We start from the raw sequence: 7,028 nt of genomic DNA, 5'->3' as shown, positions 1-7,028 counted from the left end.
ATTTTTCTTTGATTGTTTTTTTTTTTAAGAAATTCACTGATCCAATGCTTTTACAGTCATCCTCCAGATCATTCCATAGTCTTATACCTTTTACTGAAGTGCATCTGTCCTTCATATTTGTTCTGATTTTTGGTTTAACAAATATTTGTAATCCCTTCAAATTATTGCAGCTTTCCCTCCTAACAAAATGTGACTAGATGTTTGATGGCAACACATTTCTATGAGCCTTATACATAACCTGCAGAATCCTATAATCAATTAACTCATGAAATTTTAACAACTTTAATTGATGAAACAATATATTAGAAGGGTGATRGTAATGCTTTCTTGTGATAATTCTTATGGCTATTTTATGTAAAATAAAAATAGGATTAGTAATGGTTTTACATGCATTTGCCCAAATCAAATGTGGAACAATTATTGCATTATATAGTGTAAATAGTGCTTTATCATTAAATGATTCCTTAACTTTATACAGTACTGCAATAGATTTGGCCATTTTTGTTCTTAAGTAATTTATGTGAGGTCTCCATGTCAGTTTTTCGTCAATAATGACACCCAAAAACTTCACTTCATTGACTCTACAGATCTCAACACCTTCTACTCTAAATGTAACATCAGTTGTTTTCATGTAATTTGTTTCATCTAAATTTAATGATAATTTATTACGTTTAAACCAGTTTTGTACTTTTACAAATTCTATTTCCATCATTTCCAACATCTGTTCTATATTACCCAAGCAAAAAAAATTTTTAGTGTCATCTGCAAAAAAAATACAATTTTAAACAACCCTGATACATTTACCAAGTCATTAATATGTAGGAGAAACAACTGAAGTGGCTGGGGGGAAAAAGGCAAGTAGGATTCAGTGGAAGTGATGTGAAGAACTAATATCTTACCTGCTGCAGTAGCTCTTTGAATGGCTTTGGTTTGAGGAACTAGTACTGTATATTACACGACTTATATGAGCTAAAAGCTATGCAAGCAAAGCCAGGACCAAAGTAGATAGCAGTCATTTTGAAGCAACTTCAATCTTTTAAAAACTAAATAAACTTACCCAACTCTTACTTTTGTGAACTTGTGATCTTCAATAAAAAAAAGTATTGTCAGGATCAAGGCCTTTTGTTAGTTTGTTAGTATGTTTTTAGGTTATTGTAAGGTTTATTTATGTTTGTTGATGTTTGTATTTAGTTGTTTCAGTTCATCAGTACCATTGTGTTCCATTCATTCTTCCAGSAGTCTCTGTTTTTGTGATCCTGCCCCGCCCACTTTGACCTGCTGTTCATGGTTTTGTTTGGGCCCTGTTGTCTAGGTACTGGTCTATTTAGTCTGTCTATYCCCATTTTCAAACCATCCATCCATTATGTGTTACCTGCTTCTTCTTTTAGCTCCCTGCATGAGTCTGCATTCTGGGTTCAAACGTCCTGACCAGGACAAATCTGTGATATTCCCCCAGGATGTGTGCCACTCTTCATTAAAAACACAGCCAGTAGCTGCTGCTGCAGAACTCCATGTTAATAACTGTATTGTAAAGACACTGTCATCTGTAAAATAATAATTGTTCATAACTTTTCCACCATCCCCACACCAAAAACAGCCGAACTATGTCTTTAATCTAAACTATAATTGTGTGTTTCTCAATAAGATGCAACTTTACTTATCAAATGAACTAACTCATGTTTGATTCCTAAGYGTTCATGGGCTAGACCTCGTCTCAGAAACCCTTTTTTATTGCAGAAACAAATATTCATGTGTCTGTTACAATGTTCAAACCATCAGATAAAACAATTAACAAACACAAACATGCTGTCCTGCAGGGAGTTTATGACTGAGATTTCACGAGAAATGGTAAATTGAAATATTTTCCACAAGCTTCTCCTCTGAGCCCATAAGCTGACAAATACAGCAACACTTGATAAAATTTGTTTGTTTTTTTTCCTATCTGACCAAATTCCAAGCAAGTAAACAAGTTGATGGTGGCTTTTACAGATTGTAGCTCCTCAGTGTAACATCTGTGGATGATTACATGTTTTATAGCCAGCATCATGTTCTGTGATGACAAATTCCTCCTAAGTTCTGCTCATTATCTTGAAGACCTGCGGGATATTGCTGTTTTTATGTTTTTATTTGAGTTTTAACACAATCATGACATTAGTTATGAATAACTTGTTTGCTGGAGGTTTTTTTAATTCTTCAAAGAAGGTTCAGTTCCAGCGTTTTATGGCATCCACAATATGCATAAACACTGATTATGGAGACAAATGGGCCTTTTTAACTGACAGCAGCAAAAACCAATAAGCAAGAAGTATTTCTCRTGAAAACATATTGGCTAACATAACTCATTAGCACCTTAATCTAATCTTTAAGACTGGATTTTTTTATGCAAATATWATCTTTTTGAGTCAAACCATATCAGACAGTGGCTTTAAATGTATCAGTTTGGGCCCCGTCCGCACACAAAGTGATTTTCTGATACATTTAAAGTGATATGGAGCTTTCACAAACAATAACACAGCATGCCTACGATGCATCTGCCCAGTACCCTTTGGTGCCACAGTAATAAAATCTTTGTCAAATTTTGATCGTGTCAAACAGTTAAATACTGAGAGGAAACTGTAAACTGCATAAAAAAACTAACATTTTGGGAGAATCTAATCAAGCTAAGCAAGATCTTTCTCTGCATCTTCATATAGTGTAATTGCGGACAAACTTGCCACCTAGTGGCATGGCATGGCTGTTGCCAGGTTGTTTCAGAATCGTGTGACCAGTGAGGCCCAGTCGTGGTCCTGGAGGGCCACGATCCTGCATGTTATACAGTATCTGTGTTCTTCAGCGGGAGTCTGTTAATCGCTGCTTCACTCAAATCAGGTGTGTCAAAGCAGAGAAACAGTAAATGGTTTCAACTATCTATTTAAAAATGTTCTAAATACTGTAGACCAGGGGTGCCCAAACATTTTCCCCAAGAGGGCCAAAGTGAAAATCTATCCGGGGCTGCGGGCCAAATGCAGTAATATAACACTTGAAATACAAATACTTTTTAAGTAAAGTCCTTTATTTTTAATCATTAAACTTGCAGCCAGTGAGGTGGTCTGCTTTCGTTTTACTCTGTGCAATTAGAGAAAGTCTGTCATGCGTTCAAGTATCAAAGGCTCATGGGACATTAATGTCCCTTGAGCCTTTGCTACTTAGGTAGTCAGCACCATGAGTGAGGACTATCTGCACTACAGCCCCTTATATAGTCATTGGGCCAATAGATGAATTGACAAAGTGGAAATACTGTGTTTCTAATAGGACGACAGCCTATTATGTCAACTGCTGGTGGGCCAAATCAAATGGCCTGGCGGGCCAAATTTGGCCCGCGGGCCCCACTTTGGGCTCCTCTGCTGTAGACAAAGCTTGAACTTGGGTACTATAGCTTTAGCTTGAAAAAATGTTCTGATATTTTGAGATCAGGTTCTGTGGAAAATAGATAAACAAGAAAAAGAGAAAAATGTTTGAATGGCTCATTGACTGAAACATGTTTAAAGAAAAGGGGAAAAAATATAAATGAGGCCAAGACCACAGTTGGTTACTGTATCAGATATTTAAAATGAGAGTTTTGCTTAAAAAAATTATAGTAGTGTAGACGTTAAACCTTAAAACCCTTAATAGTCCCCTGGTTCAGTATATTTCTGGATCTGAGTGCCTGAGTAAAGTGGCTTTATAATTTCACTTGAGTTGGGTTTCAACAAATCTAAATCATTTTAGACACATAAAAACATGATTAATATATCACACACATGATCCATGACTGTGCTGAATGTGTGACCTTTTGAGGCTTCTCCTTAGTGGTCATCCGGCCAAATCACTCCTCTTCCAACAAAAACAATAAAATAAAAAAATGCACCCTGTGGCAACGATAGACAGTCTAAGTTTGAGCATGTGTGAGTTCTGTGAGTCAGCGTCCCCGTCTTTACATGTCTTCACAAATATGTGTTCACAGTGTTTGAGTCAAGGACAGCTGTTCCTCCTCTTTCTTAGCAGGGCTTCAAGCAAATCCTCACACGGTCTGTTCAAACACTTGTTTCTTCAGGGGACAGTGAGAGACTGTCTCCACTCTTTTGCCCTCAATAAATCCTTCCCAAAGGCAAGTGGCACAATCTGACACCATTCAGACTTCCTGTTTGTATAATTTCAGCACCGGTAGCCTTGAACATGATCACTCTAGTAAGGTCTTGATATGCCATCTTTGCGTTTTCATGTGAACGGCCAGAGCACAGCTTTTTGAAATCAACACAAATGGCTAAATCTGTCTGGCCCAGTTCTGGCCCACACAAGGCACTAACACTCAGCCCAGATACCACAAAGAATGACGGCCCTTTGGTGGCTCAGATGTGGTTTGTCAGAGGTGGTCCTTGCATAGGCCAACACCACATAAATCAAACCACAGCTGGGCCAGGTGTGGTATGTCATCTTAAAAATAGTACCATCACTGTCAGACCTGGCCCACATCAGATTAAAAAGCAGTGCCAGCTTGTCACCAAATCTGGCCCACATTCCTTATGTTTAAGTATTTGGACTGACACGAGTCTCAGTCAGTAGTATAACCCCAATTCCAATGAAGTTGGGATGTTGTCTAAAACATTYATGAAAACAGAATATGATGATTTGCGAATCCTTTTCAACCAATATTCAGTTGATTAAACTACAAAAATGTAAAAAAATTTACTCGTTTTTTGCAAATATTCAGTATTTTTTAATATGATGCCTGCAACATGTCAAAAAAAAGCTGGGACAGGGGCAACAAAAGGAATGCTCAAAAACACCTGTTTAGATTATTTCACAGGCGAAAAGGTTAATTGGAAGCATATTTGCATTCAAAGGGAGCATCCCCGAAAGGCTCAGTTGTTCACAAGCAAGGATGGGGCGAGGTTCATCACTTTGTGAACAACTAAGTGAGTAAATTGTCCAACAGTTTAAGAATAACTTTCATAATATACAGTCCCCTCTAAAAATATTGGAACATCAAGTCAAATTCCCTTGTTTTTGTTGTACACTGAAGACATTTGGGTTTAACATCAAAAGATGAGCATGAGATAAAAGTTCTGAATGTCAGCTTTTWTTTACTGGTATTTAAATGTAGATATGTAGAACAACTTAGCATTTATCATTGTTTGTGATACACCACAATGGGAACAAATTTTCTCTAATGTCTCTTGCTCAGTGCACTAGTAGTTTATTTCTTATTCAGGACATCAAAATTGCTGCGCTTACTATGCCTAATGTTTGTCCAATGGCTCTGATTGGTTTTCCTTCTTTTCTCAGCTTAGAAAGGGCTTGTTTTTCTCCCATAGACAGCTCTCTGGCCTTCACGTTGGTTTTTCCTCTTTAACAAAAAAATGAAATAAAATACTTCATAGGTTTAAACCCAGGCCAAAAAGTAGACTAATCATGCAGAGCTATTTAATGTTTGAACAATCAACCTTAAAGGTAATACCTGGTTAGTAGGAAACATCTGTCAGTCATATGTTTCAATAGTTTTACTCACTTGAAAAATGAATGTGTTTAGACATGTTCTGAGTTGTTTAACAAATCGAAATATCAGGATATAAAAGCTGACATTCTGAACTTTTGTCACATGCTTATGATTTGATCTTAAACCCAAACGTCTTCAGTGCACAACAAAAACAAGTGAATTTGACTTGCTGATCTAATACTTTTGAAGGGAACTGTACATTTGCAAGGAATTTAAGGATTTCATCCTCTACAATCCATAATATCATCAAAAGATTAAGATAATCTGAACAAATCTCTGCAAGTGAGTGGCAGGGCTGAAAACCACCAATGCCTCCTTCAATCCCACAGGAGGGACTGCATTAAAATATGACATCATTCTGTAACGTAAATAACCACATGGGCTCAGAACAGTTCGGAAAACCACTGTCAGTGAACACGGTCTCTACATCGACAAGTGCAACTTAAAATTCTACCATACAAAGCCAAAGTCATATAATAACAACACCCAGAAACGCCACCAGCTTCTCTGGGCCCGACCTCATCTGAGATGGACAGACACAAAAAGGAAGAGTCCTGTGGTCTGATGGGTCCACATTTCAAATTATTTTAGGAAATCGTGAACTTTRTGTCCTCCAAGTGGACTGTCCGACTCGTTATCAGCACAAAGTTCAAAAGCCAGCATCTCTGATGGTGTGGGGGTGTATTAGTGCCCTTGGCATGGGTAACTTGCACTTCTGTGAAGGTTCCATTAATGCTGAAAACTACATACAGGTTTTGGAAAAATATTTGCAGCCATCCAAGCCACGTCTTTTTCTTATTGAAAACGTGTGGCACATTATGAAGCACAAAATACCACAACGGAGATCCCAGACTGTTGAGCAACTGAAGTTGTACATCGAGCAAGAATGGGAAAGYATTCCACCTACACAGCTTTAACAAATTTTGTCTTCAGTTCCCAAAGGTTTATTGAGTGTTGTTAAAAGGAAAGCTGATGTAACAAAGTGGTAAATATGACCCGACAGAGTTCATTTTTGAGACTAAATTAGGCTGACTCTTGTTCACAATGGCTCAACCCAAAGTGGAAACTGAGATAATATTTGTGACCAAGAGTTTATTCTCACTCATGGTTCAGAGTTCTATGTCATGGTTACTCGACTTGTTGGTAGTATTTTTGCTTAAAGCTATTCATGGCAAGTAGAAATAAAGATCCTCATAAAGCAAACCAAATAACCATTTGAAGTGAGCATAATCTAACAAAATCATACACTTTCCCATCATTTGTTCACACATTTGGGAATATTTTGATTTTGGATGCTGTGAGGTTTGTTTTGAAAAGCTTTACTAGACTTTCAGCCTCTTTGTTTATTCACCTACGTGTAGGAAATTGTTTGATTTTTGGTTTTCTTCCAGTATCTTTGTTCTTATTACTGATCTGGGTGCCTGAGTAAAGTGGCTTTTAAGGTATGCATGGGACCCCTGAGACATTTCTCACTTTTCATCCCCCCTCAACACACACACACACACACACACAC

This window comes from Austrofundulus limnaeus, unplaced genomic scaffold (assembly GCF_001266775.1).
Source record: "Austrofundulus limnaeus strain Quisiro unplaced genomic scaffold, Austrofundulus_limnaeus-1.0 Scaffold135, whole genome shotgun sequence".
In the NCBI taxonomy this organism is placed as follows: Eukaryota; Metazoa; Chordata; class Actinopteri; order Cyprinodontiformes; family Rivulidae; genus Austrofundulus; species Austrofundulus limnaeus.
Note: the sequence above shows the minus strand (reverse complement) of the source record.